Source organism: Suricata suricatta, chromosome 14, assembly GCF_006229205.1.
Source record: "Suricata suricatta isolate VVHF042 chromosome 14, meerkat_22Aug2017_6uvM2_HiC, whole genome shotgun sequence".
Classification (NCBI taxonomy): Eukaryota; Metazoa; Chordata; class Mammalia; order Carnivora; family Herpestidae; genus Suricata; species Suricata suricatta.
The window spans coordinates 34,911,080-34,930,951 of record NC_043713.1 but is presented as its reverse complement, the minus strand read 5'-3'; the positions used below and the strand labels follow the sequence as shown (position 1 = coordinate 34,930,951).

The 19,872-nt window shown below is 36.4% G+C and overlaps 1 protein-coding gene across 3 annotated transcripts in view; it reads left to right on the top strand.

Moving 5' to 3' along the window:
- KIAA1328 (KIAA1328 ortholog) overlaps nucleotides 1–19,872 on the top strand; it is a 336,176-nt gene that overhangs the window by 80,274 nt on the left and 236,030 nt on the right. The window contains exon 1 of one of the 3 annotated variants that reach the window (XM_029921482.1): nucleotides 14,048–14,110. The exons of 1 other annotated variant lie outside the window; for it this stretch is intronic. The gene's annotated coding sequence lies outside the window, so the exon portion shown is untranslated. Of the gene's footprint in view, nucleotides 1–14,047; nucleotides 14,111–19,872 lie in introns of those variants that run through there. One more of the 3 variants, XM_029921483.1, reaches the window with a different exon arrangement.

Below are 19,872 nucleotides of genomic sequence, written 5' to 3'. Positions count from 1 at the left end.
TCTGAAGGTTAAACGCCACAAAATGTTAATAAAAGAAATTAGAGAAACCTAAGTAAACGAGCAGACCAGCCAAGTTCATAGAGTAGAAGATTCATCATGGTGAAGATGTTAATTATCCTAGAATTGTAGATCCCTATCAAAGTTCCAGGAAGATTCTTTGAAGATATAATCAAGGCAATTCTAAAATTTATATGTAAAGATAAGGAAGCTAGACTATCTTTAGACAGTTATTTAAAAGAAATAAAAAGTTGGAGGACTCCCACTACTCAGGTTAGCTAGAGTAATCCAATGCAATATTGGCAAAAGGATAGATCCATAGATTCATGGAACAGAATAGAGACTCCTGAACTGGAGCCATACAAGTTCGGCTACTGGTTTTTGTTTTTGTCTTTGGCTAATGGTTTTTGACAAAGGTGCAATAGTGACCTCAATTAGAGATAGAGTTCTTTGATATGACACCAAAATGATGATCCATTAAAGAAAGTTAACAATTAATGAGACAGTATCAAAATAAAAGTTTCATATGTGTAAAAAAAAAGACACCATTAAAGACAATGAAAAAAATCTACCACAGACTGGGATAAACATTTGCAAATTACATATCCAACAAAGGACATATACTCAGAGAATATAGAAGCCTCAAAACAAGAAAACATCCTCATTTTAAAAGGGGAAAATATTAGACTTGACATGTAGTAGAGGAAAAATACCTTCTTCCTCTACCCTTTTGAATTCTCAACTGGGACCCCTGTAGCAAAGACTAGATTAACAACAGAAGAGCATACAAATTTATTTAATGTAAGTTTTATGTAATGCTGGAGCCTTCATAAGAAATGAAGACCTGAAAAAAATGGTTAAGCCTAGGTGTTTGTATGCTAGGTTTGATGAACAGTGGAAAGTCATGGAAAAGTATGATAGGACAAACCTGAAGAAAATGTAATAAACTGGGAGAAAGCTGTACCAAAGCCTGTTTGTTCAGAGTCCACTGTGTTCCTTCATCTTTGCAGATAAAAATGTTCTTTTCCTCTGGATATAGGAAAGTCACCTCTCATGTAAGTGTTTTATAACCTGCTTCAGAGGAAGGTCCAGAAAGTCCTTTATGCACATTCCATATTTCATATTCCTTCAGCTTGAAATATTCAGTATGCCAAGGTGCCAGTGAGTGTGTCCTAAACCCTAACAGACACTTCATGAAAAGACAGTGTACAAATGGCAAGTAAACACATGAAAAGATGCTCAACATTTTTACTCATTTGGAAAGTGCAAATTAAAACCAGAATGAGATACTATTTCACGCATATGATGGGTAACACCTTAAAAAATACAATAGTGTCAATGATACAGAAAAGCTGGAATTCTCATACATTTCTGGTGGCTATGCAAATGGCATATCCATGTTAGAAAAACATTTGGCAGTTTTTTATAAAGTAAAGCATAAATTTATTGTATGACTCAGCAGTCTAACTTCTAGGCATTTATGAGAAATGAAATGAAACAAGAGAAATGAAAACTTACAGAGTCCTGAATGTAAATGAATATAGCAGCACTATACATAATTGCCAAAAATCAGAAACAACCCAAATGTCTTTCAGTGAGTGAATGAATATACAAACTCGTAAATTCATTTGATATAATACTACTCTGCAATTAAAAGGATCAAACTGTTGTTATACCTAACAACATGGATAAGTCTCAAATTAATCCATGAAATTTTCATGATCTAAAGTTCAAGGATATGGGGGAGCCTGGGTGGCTCAGTTGGTTAAGCGTAGGACTTCAACTCAGATCTCGAGGTCTGTGGGTTCAAGCCCCGCATCGGGCTCTGTGCTGATAGCTCAGAGCCTGGAGCCTTCTTTGGATTCCGTGTCTCCCTCCCTCTTTGCCCCTCCCCTGCTCATTCTGGTTCTCTCTCTCTCTCTCTCTGAAGAATAAATAAACATAAAAAAATTTTTTTTAAGTTCAAGGACATGGAGTTTTGTGTAACAAAGAACATTTATGTACTGAATGAAGGTTCCCCCTTTCTAGATGAGTTAGTTTAGATAAATCTTCAGATGAGTATAGAATTGTTCAATCCTTTCACCATAGCAAAGGACAAAAAAAGAAAAAAGTAAATGACTTTATATAGGGAGCTCTGGACTTTGAATGTGAAATGCTTAAACATATAAATATACAGTTCTATGAATATAGGTGATAACAATTATATTTGGCAACTTGAGGCATCACATTTCTATTACTAATTCTTATTTTTCATGGACTATGTTGCAGTTTTACATTTTTAGTAATATCCTGAATATCAGGATCAAAGTGATCTTTGAAAATGTTTATGAGTTGGTCAACTGATTTTTCAATTATGTGAAAAATAATTATGGATTTCAGATTTTACTTAGTCCTATTATATAACCAGGCTACATCTTTTGGTTGGTTTCAGTTGGGAAACTTAATGTATCCTTTTATTTTGTGGACCCTATGAGATATATAGGATCAGGCATACTTGCTACTGATACAGAACCTAGTTTCTATATGAAGAAATGTTTACCTACCTTTGTTCAAAGAAATATTCTCCTGTGTCTTCCCCTAAAAGTTTTAAAGCTTTGCCTTTTATGATTCAAGTTTTTTTGTTGTTGTTTTGTTACCTTGATTTAAAATTATATATGCCGTGAGGTAGGAGTTGAAGTAGTTTTTTCCATATAACTCTTCCTTTGTTTTAACACCATTTGTTGACAGGCTTTTCTTTACCCATTTTTGCTATGTCATCTTTGTTGATAATAAATGTCTATTTCTAGACTCTGGGACTTATTTCTCCATTTTTATGCCAATATAACACTGTCTTGATTACTATGGCTTTATCATAAATATCTAATTCGGGGGGAGAGAGAGAAAGAGTAAGAAAGAGAATCCCAAGCAGGATCTGCACTGTCAGCACAGAGTCAGATGTGAAGCTTGATTTCATGAACACTGAGATCATGACCCTGATTGAAATCCAGAGCTGGATGCTTACCTGGCCGAGCCACCCAGGTGCCCCAATAATAGATATTTTAAATTTGTGTTGGATAAGTCCAGTATCTGGTCTTCGTTGCTTGACTTTATGGGTCATTGATTGACTTTTAGGAATATCTTCTTTATATCATGAAGGACATGTTGCAGAGTGTTTATATTTTGTTGTATTCCTCTAAACAGTTTTGAATTTTGTTTTGTTTTGCTCCTTGGATTCAGATACCAAGTTCTCTTCTCCAAGACTGAATAGTAGCTGAAATCTTTGCTCAGTTCATTTAGTCCTAGCTGGGCTGCTTGGAGACTGTGTCTGTGTAGGGCAAGTGTCAGCCCAGAGATTTAAACAGAATTTAATACATAGGAGATGTGCACTTCCTTTCTCCTTACTGGAATATTTCTTCTCAGTTTCCATCTGCCATTATCATCCTTTATTCTCTTCTCCAATTTAACAACAGGTAAGTTTTCCAAAATGTAGCCAGTCTGCTCTATGTCTAGTAGAACTTGCACTTTGGTAAAAAGTCATAAGAACAGGAAGCTCACCCAATCTTCCAATTGGCAATTCCCCTCCCATTTCTTTCCTGTTTCTGGTAAACCTCTGATGCTGTGAGATTGTTGTTTTTTTTATAGCTGGATTTTTTGTGTCTAGAGCTGTATCCTGTGAGAAGGTTGGTTCAAAACAAACTACCCACATTATAGGAAATGGAATTCCCTTTATTTTCCTTCTGATCTGTATAACTGTAGTGATACATTCTTTTATTTTTTATATTTGTAATTAGTGTTTTCTTCTTTTCTATTAGTTTTGCAAAGGTTCTATTTTATTAATGTTCAAAAGGTCAGCTTTTGGCATTCTTAATTTTTTTCATGTCTGTTTTTTGTTTTCTTTATTTCTGCTCTTATTTTTTTCCTTCCTCTTACTTTGGGCTTAATTTGCTAATCATTTCCGTCATCTTACAGTGGAAACTGAGATCATTATTTTTAAGCCCTACTTCATTTTTACCATAAGCATTTAAAGATGTAAATATCCATCTAAGCTCTGATTTAGCAACATTCCACAAATTGTGGAATACTGTATTTGCATCGTCATTCAGTTTGAAATATTTCTGAATTTTTTGAAATTTCTTTTTTGACACATGAACTATTTAGAAGTGTATTGTTGGTTTCTAATTTAATTCCTTTATGCTTAAATAACATACTCTATATAACTTTATCTTTTAAGATTTAATGAAAGTTGTATTACAGCCTAATATGTGGTATATCTTGATGAACATTCTGTGTACACTTGAGAAAAATGTGTATTTTTACTTGGAGGGGTAATACTTTCTAAATTTAAATATTAATTGGATAAGGTGTTTCATGGCATCATTTGAAATAATGTTACTAGGTATATTTGCCATTATTATTGTTATGTGTACATGATGTATTTACTCTTAATTATTATTATGAAGTTTCTGCTGTATGTGTGATAATACTTCTTCTCTTGAGGTCTATTTTATTTTATTTTTTTTTACTTTATTTTCCTGAGGTTTATTTTAATATGGTCACAACAACCCTCATATAATTACTGTTTGTGTAATTCTTTCTATTCTATTCTTTATATGGTTTGTGTGATTTTTTTCCTTCTATTCATTATACTTGTAACCTGTTACTTTTATTTCCAGAGCATTTCTTAAATATAGCATTTAGTTGGGTATTTTTAATCTAATCCGACAATAACTATATTTTAATCATGAGTGCTGAATCTATTACATTTATTTAATTATTGGTATTGTTGTATTTAGGTCTTCCTTTGTGCTCTTGGTTTACTGTTTGTCATATGCGTGTTTTGTCTCTGAGATTCTTTTCCTGCCTTGTTTTGTGTTAGTTGAATATTCAGCATACTATATTGACCCCTCTATTGGAATTTTAGCTTTGCCACTTTGTCATTTAGTTTTTGCTTTAGGAATTACCATATACACTTTAAATTACAAAATCTACTTAGAGTTAATATTGTACTCCTTCTTATTAAAGGAACCTTGTAAAGATATACTAACATTTACCCTCTACTCTCTGAACCTTAATTTGTCTACCTTTGTATAAATTATAAAAAGTTTTGGTCTTTTTTCCCATGCTACAAGTTATTTAGAACCATTTTACATCTTTTGAATCTTACTTTTAAGCTTTATAGAATGTGTCCATATCAATTTTTATTCTAGGGCTAAGTTAGTCCCATTATTAAGGTGTAACCTCTCTAAGGACCCTTTCAAGTACCTTGTGTATTATGTAATTTCTCTACTCTGATGGGAATGCTATATCCATCCATGTGCAAGCTCGGGCACTTGTTCAGCCTGCTACTCTCCAGTGGTTCTTTAGCTGACTTCACAGTGCTTTATTCCATGAGTGTGCAGCACCTTCCTGTGGTGTGTGTGGTACTAGCTTTGAAAAGACTAGCATCCGTGGCCTCCTCTATGTCAGTCATGTCTCCTGGACTCAGCAAGCCTATCAGCCCCTGCGTGGATTACCTTTCACCATACTGTAGCTTAGCAACTTCCTTTAAGCGATAAACTGGGGTAATCGTAGTGCTCACCTAACTTTTTCTTCACTTTTCTCTGGCAGCACAATCTTGTATTGTCCTTTATTCAACATCTGAACACAGTTGTTTCATATGTTTTGTCCATTTTTTCAATTAGGAATGACAGAAGGGCAGTTTTTGTCCCAATTTATCCCCAGTGGGGGGAAGCAGCAGCTTTGGAAAAGACAGTGTTTATGATCATGATTACAAGAGAGTTATTTTGGTTGTGTTCAGGTTGAATGAAATTCTGGATATAATTTTACTTTAGGTCATCTATGCTCTTAAGTTTGACAGCTATCTAACTTATAAATTTAGTATGACTTACCTGGTCCATTCTCATCACTGTTAGAATCTTCCAAGGTTCATATAAATTACTAGATTTTGACAAGCTCCTAGTTATGGTTGCATTATTATTCTAAGAACCCACTCCTGTAGTACTTATTTTCCCTTATTCACATTTTTGTCAAAGTAATTACTTATTTCATAAGTGGTTTGGAAATTTTTGAAAATACTTTTTTACAGTGACAATTTGTATCATTTAGTCAAGTCATAGCACTTTATTTATTTATTTATTTATTTATTTTATTTAGTTTTGAGAGACAGAGAGAGGTAGCATGAGCAGGGGAGGATCAGGGAGAGAGGGAGACACAGAATCTGAAGCAGGCTCCAGGCTCTGAGCTGTCAGCACAGAGCCCAATGCGGGGCTCAAACTCATGAACTGTGAGATCATGACCTGGGCTGAAGCCGGACACTTAACCAACTGAGCCACCCAGGCGCCCCTTATTTATTTATTTATTTTTATGTTTTAGCACTTCCTTTTTTAAAAATTACATACATTTCAGCAAAATCGGGATAGCATTAATATCATTATTAGGTTTTTCTGGGTATTAATGCTATTGTCTTTGTTATGTCTTGAATATAATTATCTACGTACCTTCTGATCATGTAGTTCTTAAAGAGGCAGGATCTATTTTATCATCCGTTTATTCTGTACGTGGTGCCATGCTTTGATTTGATTCAAACATGTTTGCCTGCCTCCACCAATCCCATCTCTCAGTTGGCAAAATGGCCTGCCTCTAAGTGAATCATGGAGTTCATGTGCTTTTTTCCGGTAATTGAAAATTTTCTATTTGGGGTCAGTATCATCATGGAAAATCAATCATTAAAAATACATCTTGTTACAGATTCTTTCTGATTCAGGTATTGAGAACTTTTTATTTTGCCACAATGGTTCTGTGTGGTTCTTTGTTAAGACTTAGGCTGCTCTTTGGTAGGCTGGCCTGTGAATGCCCTTGTGAATTGGTTACATATTAAAATGTTTACACTTGAGCCTCTAAGGGAAATATATTTTTTCTATTTATGAGTGCCTTTATAAAAGAGAAAAACTTCTTTTTAGCTCAACAAAAGTTTAAGCAATGTAAACCAATATTTAATAGGGAACAAAGTGTTAAGTTAATGAACATATGAAGATACTCAGTTTTATCCATCAGATTATGTAGTTTGGAAATGTTTTTCTCATGATAGAGATTATTTGGGAAACATTTTACATACTTCCCTGAGAAGAGTCTTGGTAGCTTTGGGTTTGTTATTATACCATTCATAATGTTTGTATAGTGTTGCAATATTATTGGCATACTTTAATATATTTAACAGATTGATTGTTGGACATTTAGCTTACTCCCATTTTTGTTCTTATGTTTTATATGTAACTTATTTGGGAAGAATATCCTTTTGTCATGTCCCCTCTTTCATCCCATGTTGAGATAAACTCCTCATCTGATATTTTTGCACTTTTCTTTCTTTTTTTTTTAGTCTGCAATGTTACTTGCTCAAGCCATTTGTCCCCTATTACAAATTATTTGCTTTTTAAGTGTTATTTAGCACAGGTGCTTTTGATCACTCTATAGTGGAAGAAACTATACCAAGTCTTGGAACATAATTCTCAGCCTTTTTTTTTTTTTTTTTTTTTTGAGAAATAGTGCTTTCTCCATGTCAAGAAGTAAGGACAGGGGCGCCTGGGTGGGTCAGTCAGTCGGACATCTGATTTCATGCTTTGTGGTCTTATGGTTTGTGAGTTCAAGCCCCACATCGGGCTTTGTGCTGCTTCAGACACTGTGTCTCCCTCTCTCTCTAACCTTCCCTTGCTCGCACTCTTTCTTCTCTAGCAAAATAAATAATAAACATTATAAAATCTTTAAAAACATAAAAAAAGTAATAGCATTTATGACTAAGTTCCTTTTATCTTTCCACTTCTAAGTACCCATGAGTCAGAGAAGAAATTCAAGTGGAAATTAGGAAGTATTTTGAATTTAATGAAAATGAAAACCCAACATTAAAATTACTTGGATAACAAGAGTACCTGGGTAGCTCAGTTGGTTAAGTGTCCGGCTTGGCTCCGGTCATGATCTCACGGTTTGTGGGTTCAAGCCATGTCAGGCTCTGTGCTGACAGCTCAGAGCCTGGGGTCTGTTTCAGATTCTGTGCCTCCCTCTCTCTCTGCCCCTCCCCTGCTCATCCTCTGTCTCTCTCTGTCTCAAAAATAAATAAACATTAATAATTTTTTAAATTATTTGTATAACATATTAAAATTACTAAAACAGTACTTAGTTTTTAGGACTGAACACCTACATTAGAAAAGAAGCAAAGTTTCAAGCTGATAACCTCAGCTTTTACCTTGATAAAGTAGGAAAATAAAAACAAACGAAATATGAAGTGTTCAGGAAAAAGAATATAATAAAGATCAAGGAGTTAAGTCAATGAAACAGGAAACAAAAATAATAGAGAAAAATTTACCAAACTAATATGATTCTTTGAAAAGGTAATAAAATTGATAAAACTCTAGTCATACTGATAATCAGAGATAAAAAGAGAAGACAAGTTACCAAATCAGGAGTGAGACAGGTCACATTTCTACACCTTATATGTTAAAGGAACAATAAGAACAACTTTAGGCATGTAAACTTGACAATTTAAATGAAAGGGATAGATTTCTATCCCAAAGCTCACTTTGGAAGAAATAGGTATTTGAATAGCCCTATATGTAATTTTAAAATTGAATTTTTAGTTAAAAGCTGTTATAGAATATCCTACTAAAAGTCCTACTAATGCATTAAGACAAAAAAATGAAATTAATGGTACATATTGGGAAAGAAGAAATAAAGCTGTCTTTGTTCACAGCTGACATGACTGTCTCTGTAGAAAACCCTAAAGAATAACCAAAAAACTCCTGGAACCTAGTAAATAATACTGGCAAGGTTGTAGAATATGGCGTTAATGCATAAGTCTACTGCTTTCCTGTATACTAGGAATGAGTGATTGAACTTGAAATTAAAGACACAATTTCATTTACATTCACAGCAACAGAGAGAGACAGAGAGTAAGGAAGGGAGATACAGAACTAGGTATAAGTCTAACAAAGTATGTGTAAGATCTATATGAGGAGAATACAAAACTCTGATGAATGAAATCAAAGGATTAAATAAATGGAGAGATAGTCTGTGTTCATGGATAAGAAGACTTAATATTTTGAAGTTGTCAGTTCTTCTCATTTTGATCTGTAGATTCAGAGCCATCCCAATCAGAACTACAGCAAGTTACTTTGTGGTTATTGGTAAACCGATTATAAGGTTTATATGAAAAGCCAAAGAGCCAGAATGGCCAACACAAATAATGAAGAAGGACAAAGTAGGAGAGATGATGCTACCCAACTTCAAGATCTACAATAAAGTTACAGTAATGAAGACAGGGTGATATTGGCAAAAAGACAAATAGATCAATAAAGCTTGATTAGAGAGCCCAGAAACAGACCCACACAAATATAGTGAACTGACCTTTGGGAAGGGAGCAAATATAATTCAATGGAGAAAGGATAGTCTTTTCAACAAATGGTACTAGAATAACTGGACATCCACATGCAGAGCAATGAATCTAGACACAGACCTTACGTCTTTTCTAAAAATTAACTGCAAATGGATTATAGACCTAAATATAAAATGCAAAACTATGAAAGTTCTAGAAGATAGGAGAAAGTCTAGGTAACCTTGGGTTTGGTAGTGATTTTTTGAGATAGAACACCAATAGCACAATCCATGAAGGAAAAAATAATAAACAGGATTTTATTAAAATGGAAAACTTCTCTATGCAAAACACTTAAGAGAATGAAGAGATGAGCCATAGACTGGGTGAAAAATCTTTGCAAAACACATTCTCTGGTAAGGGACTTATATCCAGAATATACAAAGAACTCTTAAAACTCAATAATAAGAACACTAACAATCCAGTTCTTTAAAAAGGAGCAAGAATATGAACAGACACCTTACCAAAGATGATAATATTGATGGCAAATAAACACATGAAAAGACACTCCATTTAATACGTTACTAGGGAATTGCAGGTTTAAACAACAATGAAATGCTGCTCTTCTCTTAATAGACTGACTAAAATAAAAAACACTGACAATGTCATATGCTAATGAGGACATGGAGGAACAGGAATTCTCATTTTGCTGGTGGAGTGCAAAATGGTATAGCCACTTTGGAAGACAGTTTGGCAGTTTCTTAAAAAGCTAAACAGCCTTAAAATATGATTCAGCAATCTTACCTCCTGCTATTTATCCAAATTATTTGAGAGTATATCTACACAAAAGCCTGCCCACAAATGTTTATAACAGCTTTATTCATAATTACCACAACCTGAAAGCATTGAAAATGTCCCTTAATCGGTGAATGGATAAACAAATTGTGATATAGCCATACTATGGAATATTATTCAGTGATAAAGGAAATGAGCTATCAGGCTTCAGAAAGACATTGAGGAACTTTAAATAAGTATTGCTAAGTGAGAAGGCAATCTGCAAAGGCTTCATACTGTATGATTCGAAGTACATGAGTTCTGGAAAAGACAAAACTATAGAGACAGTACAAAGATTGGTGATTACCAGCAGACATGGACTGAGGAAAAGAGAAGATGAATAGGTAGAGCATAGGGGATTTTTAAAAATCTTAATTTTTTTATTTTGAGAGAGAGCAAGAGTGAGAGCCAGAGAGAGAGAGAGAGAGAGAGAGAGAGAGAGAGAGAGAGAGAGAGAGAGAGAGAGAAAGCAGTGGAGGCGGGGGGGCAGAGAAAGAAGGAGAGAGAGAATCCCAAGCAGGTTCCAGACTCAGTGCAGGGATCAAACTCACAAACCCTGAGATCATGACCTGAGCCAAAGTCAAGAGTTAGACACTTAGCTGACTGAGCCACTAGGTGCTCTGAGTGCATTGTTAGGACAGTGAAAGAATTCTGTATGATATTGTAACGGTGGGTATCTGATGTTATGCATTTGTCAAATCCCACAGACTTGTACAATACACATAGTGAACCCTAATGTAAACTATCAGCTTAGTGGTAACATAGCAAGATTCATTCATGAATTGTAAAAACTGAACCACACTAGTGCATGATATTAACAATAGGGAGAAATGTTGGGGGAGAGTGCTATACAGGAGGTCTCTGTCCTTTATGCTAAATTTTTCTATAAACATAAAATTGCCCTAAAAAATAAAGTCTGTTAATTAAGGAGGAAACAAAACACTTCCCTCAAAGAAAATTTCAACTCCATTGGTGAATAGTGCCAAGTATTTAAGTAAAAAATAATTTGAGTCTTCATTGATGTTCCCACTGTCACATTGAGTTGGGTATCCCCAGGACTCTCCCCAGGAATAGTGATTCACTAGAAGGATCCACAGGACTCAGAATCATTTTACTCATAGCTACTTTTTTTTTTTTAACAGCAAAAGGATGTGCAGCAAAATCTGCATAAGAGAAAGAGGTCCATTAGGCAAAGTATGGAAAAAAAAACAGTTGTCAATTTCCAAGAGGACTCACCCATTGGGGTTCGAGAGTATGTACTTAATTTACTAGAGATGAATCACAGCAATATGTGTAAGTGTTGTCTAAGAGAGGATCTTTCTTGAGCCTAATAATTTGAGTGGTTTTGCTGGGGACCAGTCACATACTGCCTACATGACCAACTATAGTTACCAAAAGCAGGTGAATTCACCTGCTTTTGCTTGCACAAAGTATTGAAACAGATAGACAGATTGGTAAGTGCAGTTCAAATGTGCAAAATAGCTTTTATTGGTGCATTCTGAGAATTCAGTTCCCAAAAGCTAGCCAAGGGCTAGTCAGAAAATCAGGCCCTTCTGGAAATGTACAAGACTGAAGTGAATCAGGCCTCCATCTTGCACACAGTTCTACACGAACTGTTTCTAAAAATTGAAAAGGAACAGAAAACTCATTACCTGAATTATCCTAACAGCAAAACCTACCAAAGATACTACAAGAAAAATAAATTGCAATCCAGTAGCCCTTGTTAATATTGATACAGTAATTCTCAACAGAATATTTGCAAATCAAATGCAATAATATAAAAGTTCATCATATATTACGACCAAAATTTTTCTAGAATGCAAGATTGATTTATCATTCAAAATCAATTAGAGTAATTCACCATATTAGCCAATACCAAAAAACTGTGATTATCTCAAAAGATGACAAACAATGATAAAATGTAATATCCCTTCCTTATAACTTTCTCTACCAACTAGAAATAGAATTTCATCAACCTGTTCTAGGGCATTTACAAAATATTTACCCTCATGCTTAAATGGGAAGATTATACTTTTCCACTTAAAGTTTGAAGCAAGACTATAAGTTAGAAGTAGACGTCTAGGGGCACCTGCGTGGCTTGGTTGTTTAAGCGTCTAACTCTTGATTTCAGCTCAGGTCGTGATCTCATGGTTCATGAGCTCAAGCCCCTCATTGGGCTCCATGCTGACAGAGTGGAGCCTACTTGGAATTCTCTCCCTTACCCCAATTCATGTTCTCTTTCTCTCTCAAAATAAATAAACTTAAAAAAAACCTTTTAGAAGTAGAACTCTAAATCATTTTAAGCTGATGTATGATTCTTTACTTTCACACATATATAGGACTTTATTAAGAGTTCAGTGCAATGAATACTTTCTTTTTTTTGGTGGGACACTTTTGGGATATTTCCTGTTGTTTTGTTGTCATTTATTTTATTTTATTTCAAAATTATAAAATGGTCATTTCATAATTCTTAGCTTGTTTAGTTTGATTTAAGAGGAGAGATAGTGCATGATTACAGTAGTGGTAGGTGATTATAGTGGTTTGAATAAAAGTGAACCATGTGTAACATTATTCTGTTTGGTTTCAAAATCCTTAAAACCTTTTTTTTCCTTGTAGGTATTGGTCCCCTGAAGAGGCAGGGACTCAGGACAAGGCTCAGGTAGTTTCTTGGATAAGTTAAATAAGGTTTGGATGTGTTCATTTTGACTTGCATGTAGATCTTTCAAAATATGAAATTTGCTTTTAAGGCTTAGGTGAAAAGTCACAGTTGTATGTATATTATTGACAGAAGTCAAAGAATAATATTAGTTGATAATCTCTATTGTTTATTATGTAACACATATTTTGCAAACTGCTTTTGAGTGCCAGCTATATACTAGGCGCTGTCTTACGCACTGTATGGGGGAACAAACCAAATATTTATAAGAATGATAAGTCTACGATAGAGATATTTGTAGGATAAGAGTTCCGAGCACAGAGGAGAGCTTAACCAAGGATCAAGGGAGACTTCCCAGAGGAAGTGATGTTAGCTTTGAATCTTAAACCACGAAGGAATTAATCAAGTACTGAAGGCAAATAAGGGAGTGCCAGACGAAAGGGAAAGCATGTGAAAAAGCATCAAGATATAAAACAGTGTTCAGAGAATGGTCTAGGTAGATATTTCTAGGTAGCACCTCTTGCACAGTGGCTGTCCTAGTAAGGAATACATTTCTTACTGAGAAATTGTGACTTTCTCTTTGTGAATCAGTGGCTTGTACAACATTTAATACATAGCAGAGACTTAGTAAATATTTCCTGAAAGAATGACCACAATATGATAGATGGTACTTTTTTTTTTTTTTTTTGTATAATCTGTTGTTGGAGTTGATAGGGGCAAAGAAGACTTTAAAGTAATCATTGAGTTGAAACTTGAAAGATGAATAGAATATTCATTTACATGACCCTTTTGTGCCCACCTTATATTAAACGGTAGCTTCAACATAAATTAGTCAAATCAGGGAGAAGAGACAGCTCTTTCTTACAGAAGAATTTCAGGTAATAAATGTAGGTACTCACGCCAGTGAGTAAGGGGTAAGGAAAGGGACATTCTAGACAGGGGGACATATCCCAAGATACAGAGAGCATGGAGCTGCATTATTTAATGCAGTAGGCACTAGCTACATGTGACATTTTAAATCTAAATTTAAACTAATTAGAATTGAATAAAATAAAAACTTTAGTACGTTAGTCTCACTTGCCACTTTTCAAGTTCTCAATTACCCACCTATGGCTGGTATTATATAGAATGAGCATAGAACACTTACATCATCACAGAAAGTTCTGTTGGACAACACTGTCATAATGTGTTTAGGAAACTTCAGGAATTTGATTTACTGAAAGTATATGTTGCAGTGTTGAGATGGAAGTTGCGGGGGCCAGGCAGAAGGAGACGCTGCTGCAAGAGTAAGCCTAGTTCAAATCATGGCAAAAGCGGCTGGACTCACGCTGTGACGTGTCAGCTGGGGTGGGGGGAAGAGTGTTTGGTTTTGGTTGTTGAAGATAGGGGCCAGTGAACTGATCTGATTAGTGTTTTTAAAGAATTTTTGTGGCAGCAAGACAAAAAGTAGATTCAAAGGGTAACATTAGTGTTCAGAAGCTTATTGCAGAGTAGATCAGTAGTCCTGATGAGAAAGACAGTGAAGCCTGGGCTAACCTGGAGGTCACGAGGATAGAAAGAGGCAGACTTGACAGCTATTTAGAGATAGGTCTGAGGACTTGTGGTGGGAGCCAACAGCACCTGGATGGCTGTCGTTTCCGGATTGGTCATATAGGTAGATGGTATAGGACAGAAATGGGGAAATGCAGGTTTTAAAAAGAGAAGAAGATTATGACTGATTTTGGCTACATTCTCTTTGAAGATAGGCTCAGTTTAATAAAGAGTATGGAGGTGAGAATAAAATTCAGGACCAGATATGTGTTTCTGGGAATCACCAGAGTATAATTGGTTTGTGAAGCTCAGAGTTTGGATGGAATTGCTCAGGAAAAACATGTAGCATGGAGAGAGAAAAGCCACAGGCAGACCCAAACACTTACTAAGTGTAGAAAGATAGGGCCTTCAAAGGAGGAGACGGAATAGCAAGAAAAAAAGGAATAGTAATAATAAAGAGTTGTGCCAAAAGAGCTGAAGGAAGATAGTACTTCAAGGGAGTTACTGATCCAAAGAAGTCATACAAGAGGACTATAAAGTATATATTGGGTTTGTTGAACTGGAAGTCATTGGAAACCTTAGGAACTGAGATTTGTAAAAGGTCTTTAGGGGTGCCAGAACTGATATGGTCTTCAGTCATGTAACACACCATGGTGTTTTTGTTATTATAAAAATAAAGTGAGAGAATAAGGGAAAAAGTATTTTTTTAAATCTAAAGTTTTTTTTTTTTAAGTTTATAGACTTGTGGTTACATTTAGGTATAATCTGCATTTAGGGTAAGCAAATGGGAGGGAGGATTTTAGTAAAAGACAGAAGACATAAAGACATAATTGGTAGAATATTGGGATTATAGAGGACACATTTGAGTTGTATGAACAGTAGAGGTATGAGCCAAGAAAAAGGAAAATAAATAGAGTACTATGTTTTACAGACCATTGGTTAAATACATTCTCCCTGGACAGATCTAGAATACATTCAATAAGTTTGGAGCCTTTTTTGTGCTGCACAAATAGATCACTGTTCCTTAGATGTGTTCAGACTAATTAATGAGGTGAGCTCCTTGCTCAAGGGGTTCAGTTTCATGGGAGCTGATTGGATGGCGGACAGATTATCTGGGAAACGAGAAATTATTTATAGCCTAACCAAGAATAATTGGAAAGTCTTTTAACATATCTGGTTATCATGTCTTCCATGGCCCCTAGAGATGTAATTTCTAATAGCAGATGACAGTACCAGGCATCTTTGTGTTACTAATAGGAAATGAGAACATTAATTTCACTCATTTTGGTTTTTTCCTTCCATCCTACTTACCTTCCACCTCGGAGGAGGAGAGGGAAGTAGAAAGGGAGAGATGGAGAGAGAGACCAAGAGACAGAGGCAGAGATAGAGAGACACTTTGGTTGAACCTATGAAGACCAAGTCCTGTTCCACATTCCTCCATTCACAGTATACCTTGGATGAACTTTGCTTCCTTTCCTAAGGTTATTTTTATGCAGATGTATTGGGCAAAATTGTTTCCTCAACTAAGATCCTTTACATTTGTTTCTTTTCAGTAGAGTTGGACTGAAAAGTGGGCTAGGGGCTTGTCTATTGACTTTGAGAGAGTAAAATCTTACAAAAGAGATTTATGTGACCCTTTTATGTCCACCCCCTATTAATCAACAGCTTCAACATAAATTTGTCAAATCAGGAAGAAGAGACAACTCTTTCTTATAGAAGAATTTCATGTAATAAACATCGATACTTATCCTTTAGGAAGATGGAGTTTCACTCTCAATCTGTACTGCTGAGAATGGGCTATATTTAGTTATTTACACTAAAAGAACAGAGTATGGAGAGGGAAAGATAATAACTTTACAGCAGAGAAACCAGGCACACACCACCTTCACAGAGTGATCAGGCTTCATGTCCACAGTGTCTTGTGGCTGTCACGTGCCCCTGCCGTGAGGAGATGGCAGTGGCACCTCTGTGGTGCTCTCTTCAAAAAGCCACAGCCCTCTCTAGGCCTTAGAAAAACACCAGGCAAGCTTAAATGGAGAAACATTCTACAAAAATACTGGATGGTATTCCTCTAAATTATCAAGGTCGTGAAATACAGGGAAAGACTGAGAAACTGTCATAGGCCAGAGGAGACTGACACAGCCTCTAAACATGCTCCCAACTGGATTGTGAAACAGAAAAGGGGCTGTAATGGAAAATTAGTGAAATCCGAATCAAGTCTGGAGTGTAGTCAATAGCAGTGTAACGATGTTGGTGTCTTGGGTGACAAACGTAGAGTGGGAACGTAAAGCATTAACTGTAAGGAAAACTGGATGCGAGGTGTATGGGAGCTCTCTGTAGTAGCTTTGCAACTTTTCTGTGAATCTGAAGTTATTCTAAAATAGAACACTTATTAAAAATAAATTAATTAATCATAACATTGTGACAAAACTGTAGCCTGGAGACTGCCTGCTGTGAGCAGAGACCATTTAGAAATAGTAATAACTTCTTCTGTAATGTGATTATGTTCACTGTGCTTTAAAGGAGAGAACGGAGAGCGAGAAGTGGTTCTCAATGGGAGTGCCCTTGTAAGAACGAGAGGTGTAATTCAGCACACAAATATATTCACCTAATAGGTTTTTTGTTGCTTAGCAATAGTTTTCTAATTCAGAAAGAGTTGTGAAAACTACGCTGCATTCACTGCCCATCCCAGTAGTTAGAGAGGAAGTTTCCGTTCTTCCTTACGTCAGTGTTGCTTTCTCTTTTCAGAGCACAGACGAGGTAGGCTGTACATGGTGGTGGGGTGGCGTGTTAATTATTGTTGTTTGTGGTACCCTAATAGGATGGAAATAAAAGTCTTGACCAAGACAGAAGGGTATAGGGATTAAGAGTAGAGGCCATGGTGCCACACTACTGGTTTGAACCCAGGTTCCACAGATTCTGTGTGATCCTAAGCAATATACTTACCCTCTCCCTTAATCTCTCTCTGGGATTCTGATTATACATGTTTGATGTGGCACCACAGTTAGGGGATGCTGTGTTCTTTTTATCTTCTTTGCGTTCCACTTTGGATCATTTCTGCTGCCTTATTTTCAAGTTCATTGTTTCCTGTGCTGTATCCAGTCTGTTGGTAAGGCCATCACAAGGAATTCTTTATTTCTTATTTAGTACCTGACATTGTGTGTTAAAGAATAGCAGACCCAGCTATAACACTGCTGGGGATTTACCCAAGGGATACAGAAATGCTGATGCATAGGGGCACATGTACCCCAATGTTCATAGTGGCACTTTCAACAATAGCCAAATCATGGAAAGAGCCTAAATGTTCATCAACTGATGAATGGATGAAAAAGATGTGATTTTATTTATACAATAGAATACTACATGTCAATGAGAAAGAATGAAGTCTGGCCATATGTAGCAAAATGGATGGACCTAGAGGGAGTCATGCTAAGCGAAATAAGTCAGGCAGAGAAGGGCAGATACCATATGTTGTCACTCATAGGTCTAACAGGAGAAACCTAACAGGGGACCATGGGAAGGGGAAAGGGGGAGAAAAGAGTTGGGGAGAGGGAATGAGGCAAATCATGGGAGACCTTTAAATGCTGAGAACAAACTGCGGACTAAAGAGGGAGGGGGCAAGGGGAAGGGGGGCTGATGGTCATGGAGAGGGGCACTTGTGGGGAAGAGCACTGGGTGTTATATGGAAACCAACTTGGTAATAAAGTATTAATAAAAAAAAAAAAAGACTAGCAGAGACCGAGATAAATAGTATTTACATCAGACTTGGGCACCTCTCTTCTCAGGCAGACAGGCAGGCAATGTGCACTTGGAGTCATTCTCATCAGTGGTTGAGTTGGATGTGGCTTTTATTTTTACTGTAGTTCTCCTCGCTGCACATACTCTTCAGTGTCTCCAATGGTGGCCTTCTGGTACCTGGTGCTTGGTGTGGGTTCTGGGGTACTGGCAGGCTCTTCCTAGTGTTCCTAGTCCCTGTGAATGTTTCCTGACCTTCCTTCTCATAGAAGCTTCTAGCTTTTGCTTTCCATGAGAGAAGGATCCATGAATTGGGCAGTTTTGCACCACTAATGGGATTCTCTTAGGTCTCTTGCTCTTTTACTATTTCTTATTAGCCCCTGTGAAAGATCTAGTGAGTTAGTGCCTACTCTTCTCGTGTCTGGCATTCCCAGGATTGTGTAAACTATCACACTAGTCCACATGCAGCCTTTAACAATTTGCTATGGTTTTTAGGTGTTTTCTTATTTTCTGCCTTTTATGGTGACCACTGCTTCTTCTGGGCTCTGTGTCTTGTGCTTCCTTAGAGAGGTTTGTTACCTGTTGGAATCCAGTTCACCTGATTGCCTTGTGACCTAGACTCTGATGGGCCCCAAAAAGCTATATCCTACAGATTGTCTGGCTCTTTCTCGTTGTGTGGGAGCAACATTCTCTAGAGACTTTCTGCATTCTAAGCAGGGTGGATCTCCCTTCTAACCATGAGATAGCTTTCACACATGAGTTAAATAGTTCCTTTTTTTCATGAGTTACATACTTCTCAGAAGAAATAATTCACCTATAGAACTCCCTTTTCTTTTTTTTACATTTTTAATGTTTATTTATTTTTGAGAGAGAGAGAGAGTAGGAAGGGGGAGGCAGAGAGAGAGGGAGACCCAGAATCCAGAACAGGCTTCAAGCTCCGAGCTGTCAGCCCAGAGCCTGACACAGGACTCCAACCCACAGACCATGAGATCATGACCTAAGCCAAAGTCCGACGCTTAACTGATTGAGCCACCTAGGTGTCCTTGAACTGCCTTTTCTAATTGTGAATCTAATAGTATTAGTTTAAAAATAATTTAAAGTAGCAGTAGTTTTAAAAATAATTTAAACTTGTAATTTAAGAATAATTTAGGGGTGCCTGGGTGGCTCAGTCGGTTAAGCCTCCGGCTTTGGCTCAGGTCAGATCTCACGTTCGTGGGTTCGAGCCCCGCGTCGGGCTCTGTGCTGACTGCTAGCTCAGAGCCTGGAGCCTGCTTTCGGTTCTGTGTCTCCCTCTCTCTCTGACCTTCCCCCTCTCATACTCTGTCTCTCTCTGTATCAAAAATAAATAAAACATTTAAAAAAAAATTTAAAAAAAATTTAAAAAAAAGTAATAACTTTGAAAAAAAAAGAATAATTTAAAAAATAAAAGTAGCAGCGCTGAAACAAGTGGAATATTTTCTTTAATAGGCATTTTGCATACCACAGAGAGATGGTATAAAGTGTGCTGTGTGATGTAGTTAGTTGTGCATCAAGATGCTTTGATTCTGTAGTGTTAGAAAAATGGGTCTCCTGCCGTGCTCAGCACTTAGTTGTAGAATCCACTTTCTAATTAGTGTTCTACTTTTGGATTAAATCAGATCAAAGCAGCGATGACTCATTTTTGCCTTAATTCTTTTTCTGCTTTAAATACAAGATGAAATAAGAGTATGCCATTCAAAATTAATCAGAATATTATGGTATAGCTTAGATGCTATAACAATTCCAAATAATTCCATAGCAACTG